The following is a 17,217-nucleotide window of genomic DNA, read 5'->3' on the forward strand; positions in this document are numbered from 1 at the left end:
ATTCCTCATCATCACACTTTTTGACATTATTTTGAGTTTGTCCTTTTTATGACACATTTCTTATCACACATCTCTTTTTGTAGTCTCCCTGCAAACATCTGCAGCAGTGTGTCACAGACTGCATTGCATCCAATACAACACTGAGTCAGTCCTTAGTCATGATTCAATGGATTCTTGTCAATTTTGGTTCCCTGTGTGTTTTTCATTGGTGGCTTTTCACTCTGTTCTGTGTTTGTACTTCCACTTCAGCATAGCTTCTTTACCCTTTTTTGATTAGCTAGAGTGTAGCCTTCCACTGCCATCATCATGGCATACTTAGATCCCACTGATTCGCTTCAACTCTCCCTACACAGCTCTCTCTCTCTTGCGATATGCTTCAGAGGTACACCAGGCTCAGGATTGTGACCTTAGTGATGTCCTGAATGTCCTTCTTACTCTGCATGTCCCCTATTCTACTTCCCCTCCTGATGCTCAGCTGTGGCCCTTCAGGAGGCAGCCTTGGTAATACCCAACATGTTGTCTACTGTGCAGAGTTGCCCCTCTCCAAGGTGGTAATCACCAGTGCTTAATTTGAGCTTGTGGTTGGTGTGGGGGCCACCACCACTCGTTTTTGGGGAACACAGGAAAACACGAAGGTGAAAGAAGAAAGTAAAAAAGACAGAAAACAGTCACAAAGGGAGAAAGCAGGAGCCTGCAGAAGTGACACAATGGTGGAGGGTGTGTCTGGCAGTGGATCAAAGAAGTCTGAGGTGCATTTGGTATCCGGGGTGCTGACATTTAATAGTGCCAGCTGCGGACTTCTCATAAGACATTTGGGCACTGGCACTTATTCTTTTACAAGTTAAGTACTAATATTTGCCATTGACTGTGCAATTGCCAGACACTTTTAAAGCCATCGGCACAGCCAACAGCGGTGACTGGCCATGCTAAACCTAAAGATTTTTTTTTCTATGCTTTCAAAAGGGCGCCGCGTTGCGTAATGCAACATGTGTTGTGTTGTCACCTTGCGGCAACCCTCATGATGACACAAAGCAGTCACATTATTAACATCCTTGTAATTTGCATTGTAAACTCATTAGGAGAGATTTACGGCTGCGGGCAACTATCATTTGGTTGATCTCTCTCTTGTGTCTGCCAGCTGACAGACACAGGGGAGGTTTACATAAGTTCCTTTATGTACAAGAATATAATCATGAAAACTACAGACTATGCCTGAAGCCACCACACAGCAACACAGGGAACTGGCAGCATTGCTTTTAATGAAGACTCTCCCACAGATCACATTAGGGAGATGCCACTGTTCTCTGCCACATTTAACATGATTTATGATCTGGTTGTGCCTGCTTCTATAAGGAATGAGCTGTAACCCCTTAGATGACTTAGAACATATTTTATTAATATATTATGCGTTTGATGTTCGTGTTAATACAATGCACACTAAAGAGGAAACATTTCTCATTTTTGATCAATGTATGATATGTTTTATTTAGTTTGTATGGGCTTTCATCCTGGAGGTATTGCTGTTTTAAGGGAATAGTGTGGTAAGGAACTGGTGTGTTTATTAATTAATTAACCAAGAGCACAAACCATGCACTCTTTTAACGTTTAGTAGCCAACGGGGTAGGAGTGTTTTAAATAAAGGTATACAACCTATAGTTATATACTGTGCAGCAGCAACAACTGCTGCAAGTCTGAAGGGAAGGGGTGTGAGGGGACGGGGAAAATAAAAAAATAAATTAAAAGTACCTTTCCGAAGACGAGGCCTGCCTTGTTGCTCCTCTTCTCTCCTGGTGTCCGAGCAGTCCCTAGGAAACCAGCACAGGCTCCCCATGCAACCTTGCACTCATGCCTAGCATGAGAGCAGTGCCAGGATTGGTTTGAGCAGCTTGTTCTGCCGCTCAGACACTGCATGGGAGTCTGTGGAGTTTCTCAGCCGGGTTGGAAAAACCTAAGTGCGCATGTCAATTCGGCTGGCCTGACACAGCCGGCCAAACTGACGTGCACTTAGTGCACTGACTCCAATCCCCCTCCTCCCTCCTCCCACGGACCAGCCCAACCCCTCCCTGCACGTGCTGGCTGAGCGAGCAGCTGAAAAAAATAATAATAATATAATATTGTTTTATTTTTCAGCTACTGGCTCTTAGCCATAGGGGCAATGCCCCTTTGTCATTACGAAGGAGCCATCCTTGCTGTGCATCCAATCAAAAATAATCACTGTCTGCAGACTGATCTAGAGTACAGAGAATGTCCAGTGCATCCCCTTGTAATGCAAACCACTAGCTGTGTTTCGTGCTCCTCCTCTGACCCAGGATACCCTTTAGGATAACAGTTTCAACATTATAAATTTTCAATAATCATCATCATTGGACCGGAAACCTTCAGTAGCGTCAACACATACACATGGGGGGCTGAGGTGCTATAGTAGAGCTGAACTAAGGTCTACAGGTTTAGATGCAGAACAGCAGAAAGATTCTGAGTAGTCAAGAGAGACTAGGATTGATAGTGCTGGGTCCATAGGATGCTATGTCACAGAAGGAGGCGAGAAACTGATGCTGGAAAATCTGTCCAAGGCACAAATCAACTTAATAACTGCAAAACAATGGAGTATCAGGAGTGCATAGCCAAGCACTTAAAATAAGTACCCCAGGAAAGTCTTGTGCCTTAAATCCTTCAGAGACTGAGTGGGATATGACATTAAGAAATGAGTTCTTAAGTTTGCGTAGCTGACTCTTCTGGTGGTCGGGGAGGAAAAACCTTTCTTCAGCACCAATAAAGGCTAGATAAAGTAAATCAGAGAAACAATCTGAGCTCTTTGATCTCTTTCTTTTTCATTCAGCCAGCACCTCTGATGACAGAAATCTCTTTGACAGCTCAAATTCCTCTAACAAAGCCATTGTCAATGAGTTCACCATCCAAAAGAAGCCTGCACAACACCAAAGCATCTAAGTGGCTCTCATCTAGTCCTAGGGCCCGATTACGAGTTTGGCAGTCCGACCGCCATGTTGAAGGTCCTAAAAAGATCACTGAGCCAGCGGTCCCCAGGCTGCTGTATTGTGATGCAAACAGCCAGGACCGCTGCTCGTTAAGCAAAAAAGGCAGACCGTCAGCAGTGCAGCGGCTCGTATCTAGGCGGTCTGACCTTCAGTGCTGTCAGTGCCGTGGCCAATCACTGAGCCCATTACAAACACACAGTGGCTGTGGTGGTCTCGTGGTGGCGGTCGACCACAGTGGTCCGTGTGCAGCAAAGTCATAGACAAGTGCACATTGGATTCATTCAAAAACAACACAGCTAACACACATTGGTCCAGTGGACACACCTGCAAATCACACTATAAAACATACCCCTTTACAACCACAATCATTTGCATTTCCACACAGAGCCAAAGAACCACACCCAATATTTATCAGTTTTTACATAGATTTTGCACCACTTTTTCCACCATCCCATAGAACACCCTGCACAAATGTTTGTCCAGTCACTTCCTATTTCACTTCCCCTGTCAAGCAAGTCCCTATCACCCATTTTTTCCACCATGTCACGTTAAAAAAATCCCAGTTTCTCAGAGGAGGAGATGACAGTCACAGTGGATGAAATCATAAGAGTAGAGCCACAATTGTTTAGAGCCCAAGTTCAACACACTCCTCTCAGTAGGAAAATTGAAATATGGGACAGGATAGTTGATAGAGTGAATGCTGTAGGCACCACCCTGCACACAAAGGAGGACATTAGGAAGAGGTGAAATGACCGCAGGGGCAAGGTCCGTTCCGTGGTCTACAGGCAGTAGCTGGAGGCCAAAAAGACTGGTAGTGGCCCTCCCAGTGCCCCATTAAGACTCTTTCTCTGGGAGGAAAAGGTCTTGGCCATTCTGCATCCTGAGGGCTTAACAGGAATACCTCGGGAAGTGGGGTCTGGTAAGTCACAACACAAAAACTGTCACTAACCTGCCATGCCATGCATGTTCACAGCTCAGCTGTTGCCACTGTCATGTTCATGTATCTCAACAAAATTCAATACCCCCAGCGTATCTAAGTTGTAACACTGTCAATGTGTATTATTGGACCCAACTTCACAGATACCAAGGTCCATCATATGCCATATGTCCAAATGGTGCCTGTAAATCTCACAATACACATTCCAGGATTCATGGTATGTCCCAAAATTGTGAATGTATGCTCAGACCAAAATGCACCCTGCATACAGCTATGCAATAGCCAACAGCTGCCAAGTGCTGGGGAGTAGAGGGAGTGACCTGACTGCAACTCCCAGGATACACTGTTTCTGTGATTCCAACCACCAGCACAGTGTGCACTTGTCCAAATACCCTTGTTTGCTAACTATGCCAGCAATGGTTAAAGAGTTCCTCACTAGATGCGGTTACAGAACACCTCAGTCTCCTGTCTAATAACACCGACTTACAGGACTTCCTGTTAGGCCACAGAAAACAACCCAGAAAGCGCTTCTTATATGAGGTATATAATTAAATTTGGTTAAGGCAAATAGACCAAGAAAACAAACAGAAAGCATTAGCTGTGGTAGATAATGGGATTAATACCCTGTCCGACCAAATATACACCTTAAATAACATCGTCTCTTCTGCTATAGACATCAAATAAACAGATATGTCTTCCTTACACCATGGACAGAGTCAACTAAGGTCCATTATGCAGTTGGCTTGGACCCCTAAAAAACTGAAGGCAGGTCGCGTTCCCTGGTAACACGTCAGTTCAAGGAAAATATTTTCTACCTTTAATTTAACGCGACAACAACAACTAAGGGCTAAAAAAAGAAGCGACTTATGTCATGCTAAACATCGAAAAGTTAAAAAAGTTGCCTTTTACTGTGGCTGAAATACCATCTGCTGAGTGGTTAATACACGGGGACATTAATCTGCCTATTTCCACACTACAATTCACATCCTGTTTAAAACACATTCTGGTAGGCAGATATGAAAGTCTGGGAGATAGTTATATCCATGAGGTGTAGGAGCTGCCCTTCTCGTACAAACGTCTCAGTGGCATGAAAGAGGTCTTTCTTAGCGGTAGTGAATGCTAGACTTCTGTCAGCCATTCGATAGTTTGTAAACAGCTGTCCTTGCATGGGGCGTGTAGCGCGTCTGCTGCAAACTTGGCTTGTTATCTGAAGGGAGTTCCAGTCCCCTTGATTAGACCTACGTTCCAGGTACTTTCAAATGGCAGCTATGTTCTCCTCTATGGTGAAGAATGTTGTGGGATGCGAGCAGGAATAGTTTATGTTGTATCGGTCTCTAAGATTGTTACTTGCTGCGGGAACGTACTTTTTCCTCCCACTAGAATAAAAGAGGTAGCTGACATTTGGCCCCATATTGCTACTTCTAATGTGAATTTTGACAAGTTGAGCAGACTCAAGGCTTTATTGTTTCAGAAACATGTGGCTCTCACATTTCCACGTGAGACCTACGCACTTAAGGTGGCAAGGTCGTCAGCAGAGATACAGTCCCTTTCAAGTACCTATTTTCCGAGACACTTTGGTGAACTCGTGGGATGAATATTTAATGCATCCAGGACTACTGGAATCTCAAACTTCTTTAAGGCTGTTGGTTCTGGTTTCGTTCACACCTTCTCCTCCATATTCGGTTTAATACCAGCAGCCATCCACTCAATATTCTCCAGTATTTTGGGGGGATTTCCAATAACTTCGGCTATAATAGTTGGCATTTTGCTGTTGCTATGTTTTATGCGCAATGGCTGTCCCGCTACAACAAGGAGGAATGAAAGCGCTCCTACCAGCGCAGCTATGTCGTGAACACATGATGCAGTACTTTGGAGCCACACTCCTGCAGGAATTGGAGTGTAACTGGTCTCTGTCATTCAGACTGATTTTGCATTGTGTGTATTCTGTGTTTTGGAGCCTTTGGTGCTCTTTCGAACATGCACTGGAAGTTTGTCTTTCTATGCAATGCTTCCTTTCATTGGACTCTGATCCGTTGATGTTCTTGCTGAGGCTTCATTACCGGACATGCGTGTTGAGGGTGCGTTTGCTATGGGAAGCCACTTCTGAGTTGCCCTTCCTGGAGGATGCGACTCTTAACTCATTATTGGGCACTTCACGGAACGCTGCTGCCTTGGCTGAGGCTCAGGCTATGGAACACGATTGCTCCTTGGTCCTTCTCGTCGATGCCTTTCTAATTTTAACACCTGCCGAAGTGGAAGATTTCCTGTCCTCCATTGTCCCGGATTCAATTGGCAACTTTCAAAATGACTCTTGAAATTCGCTCCCTTTTTAAGCCATATATTAACATTTTATATTGTCCTTTTATATATGCTCATGTGAACTTTGACTTGAAATTTTTTACATATATATCTTAGGTTGAGTTTTTAGTAGTTTATCTGTAAATTTAGTCTTTGAACCACCTTCAACCGACAAGGGGCATGTTATTTTAGAATACTAGGCCTGCCGCTGTGCACTTTAACCTAGATATATTTTATTCAGCTTCATTTTATTATTCTTACAGTAGTCACTTTGGCGGTCATGTTTTATTTCTCTCTATCTAGTTGTTTTTGCCTGGGCCAGCACTACGTTCTCAAACAAGACATTTGTGCTTCTTTCACGGCTGTTGTAGGATAGGTTGCCAGTGAATGTGGTGCAAGTTTTGTCCCTGACATTCATAGAAAAAACACACATCCTTATGTAGCGACATTTCTCAGAACATCAGCTGTTTTATTATAAAAACACTTCCCTTTCCCTTACATGTTAGAGGGAGATTCCAGCCAGAGAACCACGACTGTATGCTGATTGCTGAACACTTCACTACAGCTGCTTATGCAGACATCAGGTCTTTGCTCAGGTATGGGGGATGATGTCTTCCCAGGGGAACCTGAAGGACAGAATTAGAGCTTAACATGCTGTGCTCTGTAATAGCGTAGGTAGGAATTAGTCTATTGACTCTAGTGACAATATGGTAGCATTATTTCTATTCTTTACCCTCCTTGTCACAATTTTAATCTCGTCATGGTGTATCGTCCTGGTTATTGCAGCACATGCTTTGCTATCTAACATGCAATCGCTTCATTAAAATCTTATTGAAATATATACTGCCTCTGTTTGTCCTTGTGTATGTGAGACTAATGTAACTGAGAGAAACAGATGAGACCTGGGTGACAACGGTTTCCCTGAGAAATCAATTATGTAATGTGCTCGACTGCCCAATCATCCCTGCCCTTGGGTAGAGATGAGGCACTGCTAGTTAGCCTGAGCAAAACCCAGATTGGGGCAACAGGTGTCACCTGTAGTGGGTCAGACTCAGTCTCCCACACCGCAAGCGATTCTGCCGCTCAAAATCCAGTAGTCTCATTAGAATAATGGGAGCCTACGCGACAGAAGGAAGTTTGTGGTTTTATTTACCTATCTTTCAAAGGGGATTTTACAGCAGATTTTTCAGACTCTCCTCTACAAGGATTATTAATTTGAGCAGATCATCCTTTTGGGAATATATGCCCCTGATAAATTAATTCAGAGATGCAGTGGCAGTAGGAAACAAAATACCAGAGTAAAGCCTTTAGAAGTCAGTAAGAGCAAACCTTCTGAAAATTCAAGCAAGAAACAACCTGCCTACGTAGTTCAAAAAGTCCAGATCTCACTTAGGCTTCCCCAGATAGCTGATTCCCATACAATTGCATGTTTTAAGTTAGTCGCACCTTGCTGCCTGGTTCTTGGATCTATTGACTATCGGCTAGGCATACTGCTCTAAAATGTATTTTGTGCTTTTTCTAGAAAATTCCTCCATGAAACACATTTGAAAGCCAAAGGCTGTAGACCATACTTTCCTTGCCTGGTTCGAAAACTTTGGAATTAAATATGCTTCACAGTCATTGGCCCCAGGCTTTGCCTGATGTATGCAAGTGTTGGAGGTAGTTCACAGGTACACATTTGGTAATTTTTACCACCTATGTACATGCATGAATGCAACCTAAAGTGAAAACTGTTGTTGGTAATGTCTGTCATATGTGCATGGTACACACATGTGAAACATCATCTACATCATGGGGCAAGCTCTATAGTTAGTGCACTAGAATATAATGTTTGAGTTTGAGCCCAGCAACAGGCACCGTTGTACGTGGAAAGTGTCAAGAGCAATTCCAGTTGATGGATATACCTCTAAAAGTTGACAACCAAACACAAACTCCATTCTAGATAGTCACCAAACATGAACCAAAAACCTGAAGGGTGGCAAAAGGAATCTAGGACCCAGAAGTATACAACATTCTAGTGTTCTGTCATCAAACTGTTATCTTAACCCTGATACTCCTATGGGTTGTGTTAAAAATTAATTTATTATGATGAGAAACCCTTAGTCATCAAGTATGTGGCATGCTTCTTCAAAGAGGCACTCTTTGCTCTGGTCAGGGACCTTAATTCAATAGGGGCTACAACCCTTATTGGCGAGTTTTTACAAGCCCTACTTCCGGTGATTCCTGAAGTCAGGGACTTGCCTAAAAACAGAAGAAGAAACTAATAGTAGAGGGCTAAACCTAATAGTTGACAAATTATTTATTCTTGTCACTAGAGAGTAGATTTAAGACCAGAATGGTAATAATTCGACCCTGCTAGGAAGTCAACATGTTTGAGTCCACATCAAGCACCCTATCCAGGGTCAATGGGCTTTCTACAGGACAAAAAGCTCCATTCGGTGCTGTAATTAAATCAACCTACCTTCTTAACTGGTTTTGCCTGTGAGTAAATGTTGTTTGACTAGTGGTATCACTAGGACCAGCATACTTATCAGTTATTCACTAACATGAATATATTTGTATATCAACCAAGGTAAACCCTTTAGTTTGTTGACTGATCACCATCCCTTGGAACATGCTTCGGCCTCGTTACTATTAATGGTGATGGAACTCCTTGGTGACTTACAATGTTCTTATAGTGTATGACAGTATGCATGGGTACTTTACATAAATATGTAAAGCGCAAGTTTACCCAGAAGGTTATCTTGTCGCTGAGTAACAGATGTTTATTGTTACCCAACACAATTGTATTCACCATATAATATTAGAATGAATAATTTATATAATTACTATGGGATTTAATTGGTATTAGATTATTTTTAAATTAGCATTGTAAATTGTAATTAAGATTTTTAATTGAAAAATGGGATTTAATAAATAACCCAATGTACACAAAACCTCAATTAACTGCAAAAAATAAAATAAAACATTTTATGTATGCAAGCTAATATTTTTTTTAATAAAGTACAAAATTAAAATATTTTTAAAATAATAGTTCAATATTTTTAAAAACTGCATTACAATAATAAAATATGTAGGATTTTTTACTTTGAATTTAGGAATGAGAACCGTAAAACTGGTCTCCTTTCTAAATATGTGCACTTTGCCCAACGCTTTTGGGTCTGGAGTTAGATTTCAAAATACCACCCCCCTCATAAATAAATGCACTTGTACTTTTTCCTAAATGCTTGAGGAATTGGAGTTAGAATAGTAAATCTGACCTCTCCCTGATGTAAATGCATTTTTCCCAATTAAAACTTAAAGTGCTCTTATTCTCATATTGCTGTTTTAACCAACAGTCTACTAGCATTTCCAAGTTTACGCTACCCCAAAGACCACCATCTGCCGCACCCTCATCTACAGACCATTCAGCCCACGCCCAGCTTTAAGCATCTCCATTGTCGACTTCATAGCCCCCCATGCACTTGCCTCCACCAACCACACTCCTCGGAGACCTCAACTTCCACATCGACGACCACAACACCTCCTCCCTACTATAGAACCTCAACACAATCAGTCTCAATCAGTTGGTCACCTCACCAACGCACATCTCCGGACACATATTGGACCCCATCTCTTTCGCCACCAGCAACATCACCATCGACTACTCAACACCCCTACACTTGACCAACCACCACTGCATCCACTTCTCCATCACCACACCTACAGCTCACGTCAACACCGCCTGTCCCCCCCACAGGAAATTGAACCAGACTACAGAGGAGCAACTCATCATCAACCTGAGCAAATTGCCCCCGACACAACAGATGCCAGCACCTCAGCACACAACCTCTGCCAATGGATCACCAATTGCGCTGACATCCTAGCTGCCCTCCGAGCGACCACAGGGAAACATGCCACCAAGAAAGACAGCTGGTTCACCCCCACACTCCAGGCATCGAAGCGCACCTGGAGGAGATTGGAGAAAATATTTACAAAACAGCAAATCACCTAAGGACCTTGCAGCCTTCAAATCTGCCACAAGATCGCACCTTGGCCCCATCACATCCACCAGAAAAACTGCCCTGCCAGACCGTAACACAAAAGAACTTTGTGCTGTCATCAAGAAATTCGCCAAACCACAAGCAGAGGCCACTAACATCCCTCCATTCCAGCACCTCTGCTACAGACTAGCTGCCTTCTTCCATCGGAAAATCAAGGATATCTATGACAGCTTTAGACACAAGACTCCCCCAACCCAACCCACCCACAGCACCCCCAACCTAGATCCACTGAACCCCCACAGTTGGTGCAGACCTGGACCTCCCTCACGATGGATGATACTCACTCCATCATGAGCAGCATCCATTCCAAAGCCCCCATTGATCCCTTCCCCTAACATCTTCAACAAAGCCAGTGCCTCAATCGCACTGAGCTTCACAAGACCATCAACTGCTCCACTTTTCCCGAGGACAGGAAGCATGCCGAGATCTGCCTGCTCTTGAAGAAACCCATAGCTGACCCCGCAGATCTCAAGAATTACCACCCCATCTCGCTGCTGCCTTTCCCAGCCAAGGTCGCAGAGAAAGCAATCAACGCTCAGCTTTGCCACCTCATCGAGGACAACATACTGGATATTTCCCAATCAGGATTCAGACCTAATCAGAGCACCGAGACCGCCTTGCTTGCCGCCACACACGACAGCAACTCTCTTCTCGACCGCCGGCAAACAGCAACCTTCTTCCTACTGGACCTATCCGCCGCCTTCAACACTGTGTCCCACTGCACACTTTGCGCCAGACTCCATGCAGCAGACATACGTGGCAAGGCCTTTTGGTCGATACACTCTTTCCTGACAGGCAGAAGGCAGAGAGTCAGACTCCTCCACACCTGACAGAGCCTACAGGGATCAGATGTGGAGTACCCCAAGTATCCTCATTGAGTCCCACACTGTTTAACATCTACATGGCCCGCTCGCCCAAATCATCAGAAACTACAGATTGATCATTGTCTCCTACGCCAATGACATTCAGCAGATCATCTCCCTGACAGAAAACCCCACAACGGCCAAGAAGAATTTCCAAGATGGAATTGAAGCAGTTGCCGTCTGAATGAAGGAGAGCTGCTTCATACTAAATTCTGACAAAACCAAGATACTCATCCTGGGACCCGCCTCCGCAGCCTGGGAGAACTCCTGGTGGCCTTCAACACTTGGCAGCTCCCCCACACCTACAAACCACACACGCAACCTTGGTGTCATCCTCGACTCAGCGATCACCCTGGCAAGACAGGTAAACTCCGTCGCCTCCAACTGTTTCCACACCCACTGACTCCTCCGGAAGATCCTCAGATGAATCCAGACCGACTGCCACAAGACTGTGGCACACACACTGATCACAAGCAGACTTGACTACGGCAACGCCCTCTAAGCTGGTACCACCAAGAAAAACCTGAGCAAGCTACAACAAATCCAGAACGCCTCTGCCAGACTCATCCTGAACATCCCCTGCCGAGGACACATCACAGGACACCTGAGAGATTGCGACTGGCTCCCTGTCGAGAAAAGGATCAACTTCAAGCGCCTCGTACATGCTTACAGAGCCCTCCACAACCTAGGACTCAGCTCCCTCAACAACCGCATCACCTTTTACTTCCCTGCCAGACCTCTCCGCTCCTCCCAACAGACACTCACAACCGTACCCCACATAAGGAAGTCCTCGGCTGGAGGGAGATCCTTCACCTACCTTGCGGCAAAATGCTGGAACACCTTGCCTCTCCACCTCAAGCAGTCGCCATCACTACCTCAATTCAGGAAGGACCTTTAGACCTGGCTCTTTGATTGAATCTTAAGGACTTACCCCACAGTGCCTTGAGACCCCAAGGGTGAGTAACATGTTTAAAATGTTGATTGATTGATTGATTGAGACTTAAGCAGCAGAGTCTGGGGCAGATTCTTATCCATTCAGATTCCTTGATAGCAGAAATCATTCATATGGTTCGACTTGATACAATCTACCCACAGGTGTATGATAGGCTTTTACTGAGCAAAGAAAATTACCTTTCATTTTGTGGCCTGTTGACATTAAGTCGTTGGTCCTACAAATACTCAATGCACTTTATTCAGCCATTTGATTTTGTCCCATGCAGAAGATACAAATCAGGAGGTGCTACTGTGGATTAGAGTGATTCAAGTGGACAGCTGTGAAGATGGTCCAAGGACTCTGCACCAGAAATTTGATGAAGATTATTATAAATACTTTAATCTACTTACATCTATGCAGTCTGAAGTCTTATGAAACCAATGTACTATTTGTTAAAATGGCTTGAAATAGAAACCATTTACAGCCTCAATACATAATAGTCATGCTTACACTATGGTAGAATATTAGCAGTTGTAATGCATCCCCTGTGAGAGACGAAAAAACATTGGGAATCTGTCCTTGCATGTAATTTACTTCAGTGATGGCTTCAATGGCTGTCTCGTCACTTGGTGGTTGTTCAGCCATGGGGGCCTGGCTCTTGCATGAATGGCAAGAACATGGCAGGTGTGTTTGAAACTTACCTGCAACTTTGATATACACTTCAGATATTTTGGGGTTTTAAGGATCCCTCTTTTAAATTACAAATCCTCATCTATCTAGGTGTATGCTTCAAAAACAAATGTGCAATTGTTGATGTTGCTAACACATTTACATTATTGCAATGTGATAATTTAGCTTGCTTGAATATATTCGTATTTATTTTAGCATAGTTTTGATTGCTTTTCTAGTAATTGTTTTTAAATAAGGAACAAGGCTTCATAGATACTAATATCTTGATCTCTCAGTTGGTGTTTCCAAAAAAAAGCAGTGTTTCACAGAATGTAACTATGTTAAAAGCTTAATTATTGATTGTTTACTTTGACAAAGTACAGTCATTTTCAGACAGATTATATATATATTAGAGCAAAGTATTATTAGATAGAGAGGAACGTCGATCAAGGGACTTCACACTGAGGGCAGTGCAGTTGCAGTAAACACCTTTCCTTTTTCAAGGCTATGTGGAAGGAACATCCAGTCCTCAGACAAGCTTGTCTGCCTGCTAGAGGACAATATAGTCAATGAGGTGAAGAGAGGAGAACAACACCTGTATCCTTACTGTATATTGCTTCTGAGATTCAGAAAAGGTATGCAGATGTAGGCCATCAATGAAACTCAAATAGGCCCCCTTTTTGGGCCAAGATCAACTTAGTGAGCCAAAGAAAGGAAGGGGTTGTGGTTATTAATGCAATGAGACCTAACATATTGTAATAATGTTACAATAATTCCTATTGTTCTGCCTCTTGCCAAATATAATTGCCACTATTTTGTGTCTATTTTTATAAAAACTCATATTCATACTCTAGTGTAGCCATTTTTAATATAGCCTTTGCGCGCTTGCTTAAAGCATTGGGCTTCTGTGCACTTTGTTCAAGATAGATTTTATTTAGCCTCGCACTGTTATTTTTCAATAACCAGTTTCACGGTATTGTTTTATTTTCTTCTATCACACTGTTTAGCTTACTTCAGCACCGGAGTTCTCAAACAATACATTCTTGCTCGCTCTGTGCTTCAGTCAAGGACACAGTCTGGTACATTGCCGATAGACGTGGTAGAAGTTTAGTCTTTAGGGTTCGTAGAAAGTACACATTCTTACGTAGGGACGTTTCTTAGAACACCGGCGTGTTAGTTATAAAAACACTTCCTAGTTCTGGTACAGGCAGGAGGGAGATTCCGACCAGGGAACCACAACTAGACGCTGACTGCCCTGTTGCAGATGCTGATCCAGATCATAGGCCTTTGCTCAGGTATGAGGGTTGATGTCCTCCCGAGGGAACCCAAAAGGCAGGCTTAGAGCTTAACATGCTGTGCTCAAAATAGAACTTAGAAGAGAGAATGTAATCTAGTAGCACTATGATAGCGTTATTCTTGTTTCACTCTCCTCGTTACTATTTCAATCCTACTGTGTTGTATGGTTCTGGTTGTTGCGGCTCACGCTTTGTTATCTAAAATGCAGTCGTTTTATTAAACCAATCTTTAAAACTCAAACTGCCTTTGTCATTCATATATGAGACCGCACTTTGTATGAGAGAACTGGTTGGGATCTGAGTGACCACGACTTCCCTGAAAAGCACTAAGATGTCATGCGCTCGGCTGCCCAATCATCTCTTCCCTATGGGAGAGATGAGGCACTGCTAGTTAGCCGGAGCAAAACCGGATTGAGGGTGACAGGGGTCCTTCGGGTTAGACTTAGTCCCCCACAATGTGAACGACCCAGCTACCCAAAAATACAGTAGTCTCATTAGGACAATGAGAGCCTACGCGACATGGCGCCGCCAATGTTTGGTCTGGCTCTAATTTTCGGGTCCACCAGTCTCTCTCGGTCTCATGTATTATGATGATTCCTCAGTTCCTTTAACGGAGATGTCCGGGGCACTGAGGATTTCCACCACCGCAATATAGGTAATCCTAGATATAGCGGATGGTTGTTCAAGCTTGAACTTTAAAAGGAAAGACCCCGTTTTTGGTGTGCCTTCTCTGAACCATCGCTGTTTTTCTAATGGCGAATCCCCAGGTAATACAAATAGCTCTTAATATGAGACAACCGCTCACAGCGCATTTGCTTGCACATGGTCTTACGAACCAGGGGGGTCCAGTCACGTTTGTGGTGGCCGCCCATGCAGCCTATAGAACGGAACTTTTTTACTCTTGGGTCACATTTCCAGCAGTTGATGGGAACACAAACACATTTCACACATATACGATTGCTAATGCGCCTGGCCAGTACAGGGCGTACGCATATTTAGAGATACCTCTATCTTATCAAGAACATAATAATTGGCTTGGTGGCACCCTACCCCATACAATATTACCAGTACGGTTAGGTCCACTGAGTAATGATGGTCCGACCTGGCCTTTATTGGCCACATATACACCACATCCTGCGGTTGCAAATATGCCGGTGGCTGAAGTTCGCCGTTTATATACAGACTTAACGGCTACATATAGGCGCTTAGTACAATATGTGATGCAGACACTAAATACAAAACATGCAGTAGCTCCAGGTATAAACCCGGCGACTGTACACTCTATCATGGGTAAGGTTTCAGCAAAACGGGAGGAGACTCCATTTTGGCCGGCGCAAAAAATGAATACGCTGGTGGCGGTATTTCCCCATACGGGACATCAGGACAAACATAGAATATTAACTATGTGTTTACCATTTGGCATGGTTCCCACAGTGGAACATTGTAATACATGGGGCATGGTGTTTGCCGCGCTCTACACAACAGCACACGGTACACCGACATTGGCAAACTTACCGGAAGTGCTTAAACAGATTCAGGATGAATATGGGGCTGCCCCAGCCTTAGATTTGGGAATGCAACTGATGGGCAATTTTGCCACGGTTTCTTCAATAATATTAAGTAATCTTAAAGGGGAGGCAGTAGCACTAGCGGTGCGTATGTGTCTTCGTGACGTCCCGCAACTAGATCAGGAGCGGGAACTGCCTAAAATAATAGCGGAAACATATTCCAGTATCGGTCGAGATAGCCTAGGGGCTAGACCACAGAAACCACAGTTTCAAGGGAAAATTAGTAAAGATAATACTAAACAGCAACCTGAGGGTAATAAAAAGTGCTGGGAGAAAAAACAACAGACACCTAAAAAAGAAAAGGGAGTATCTCCGAGAGCGGAGACCTCGCAGACTAGGTATAATCTCAGAAGTAGGGATAACTTGAAAACGCCTGATAGATATCAATATACTGATACACGACAATCTCGTTCCTTTCAGGACTCATCGGAAAAGAGAAATGAGAGAGGTGGGCTGTCAGAGCGGTAAACAGAGTACGTGAAACCAAGACAGGAATCACAACGCTCTTCAGAAGTTTCTGTCAAGAAGGAAGAGAAACCGATACAACAAAAACAACAGTTTAAAAAGAAAAAGGTGGCGGCAGTCTCAGTTAGACATGCCACACAGGAAGAGAGTTCTCTTGAAGAACAAGACGTGAGCACTAGCACTGCTAGACAGCGCGGCAGAGGTCACAATAGTTCGCCTGAATCTTCTAGAGCATCTGGAGGTGAAAGCAACTGATGACTTCCTACAGGTTGAAACAGCAGATATGCGTGTCTCTGAACCCGATAGGGTATATACAGTGACCTTATAATTGGAAGGAGACATTGAAGGCACTATAAACGCAATCTTTTGGGATCGTGTGGTCAAGATATATGAAATTTTGCTGGCTGAACAAGATTGGCCGCCTGACTTTTGTTCGCACCTGCCCAGTTGGGGAGGAGATTATTAAACCTTCGTTCTCACCACTTGTTCCAGGAGAACTCACAGAGTCCTATAGCATCAAATGGGCTCTATTACAAGCCCCTGCCTTATTTAGAAATCACGTAGGGTGGGATAGGGATTCTCCATATCATGTAATTCCGATTAAAGGCGAACCTCAGCCGCAACTGCAATTTCCAATAAAACATGAAGCAAGGTTGAGAGAAATACTTACGCAATTAGAATACCAGGGAGTAATTGAACCCTGTGTCTCGCAGATGAATAATCCCTTATTCCCTGTAGCTAAACCGGACCATTCATATAGAATAGTCTTAGACTACAGACACTTGAACGGACACACACGTACATACGCTATACAAAATTCACATAGCGCAGCACTAATGAACAACATTGTGCGCAAAAACGACTTTAGACATCTCGAATGGTTTCTTCTGCCAGAATATAGCACCCGAAAGCAGGGATCTTACAAGCTTTAGTGCGTTAGGCTCCCAGAAAAAATTCTGTTGTTTGCCTCAGGGGTATAAGAATAGCCCGGGACTGTTTGCGGCTCTTGTGACTGAAATTTTACACGGGTTAGACCCTGAAGCATTGTCATATGTGGATGATATATATCTCACGGATGACGAATTACTACAACATTTAAGACGGGTAGCCCGCATTGTTGTTGGGTTTGCCAAAATTGGCTACAAATTTAAC

This window comes from Pleurodeles waltl, chromosome 6, assembly GCF_031143425.1.
Source record: "Pleurodeles waltl isolate 20211129_DDA chromosome 6, aPleWal1.hap1.20221129, whole genome shotgun sequence".
NCBI classification, from domain to species: Eukaryota; Metazoa; Chordata; class Amphibia; order Caudata; family Salamandridae; genus Pleurodeles; species Pleurodeles waltl.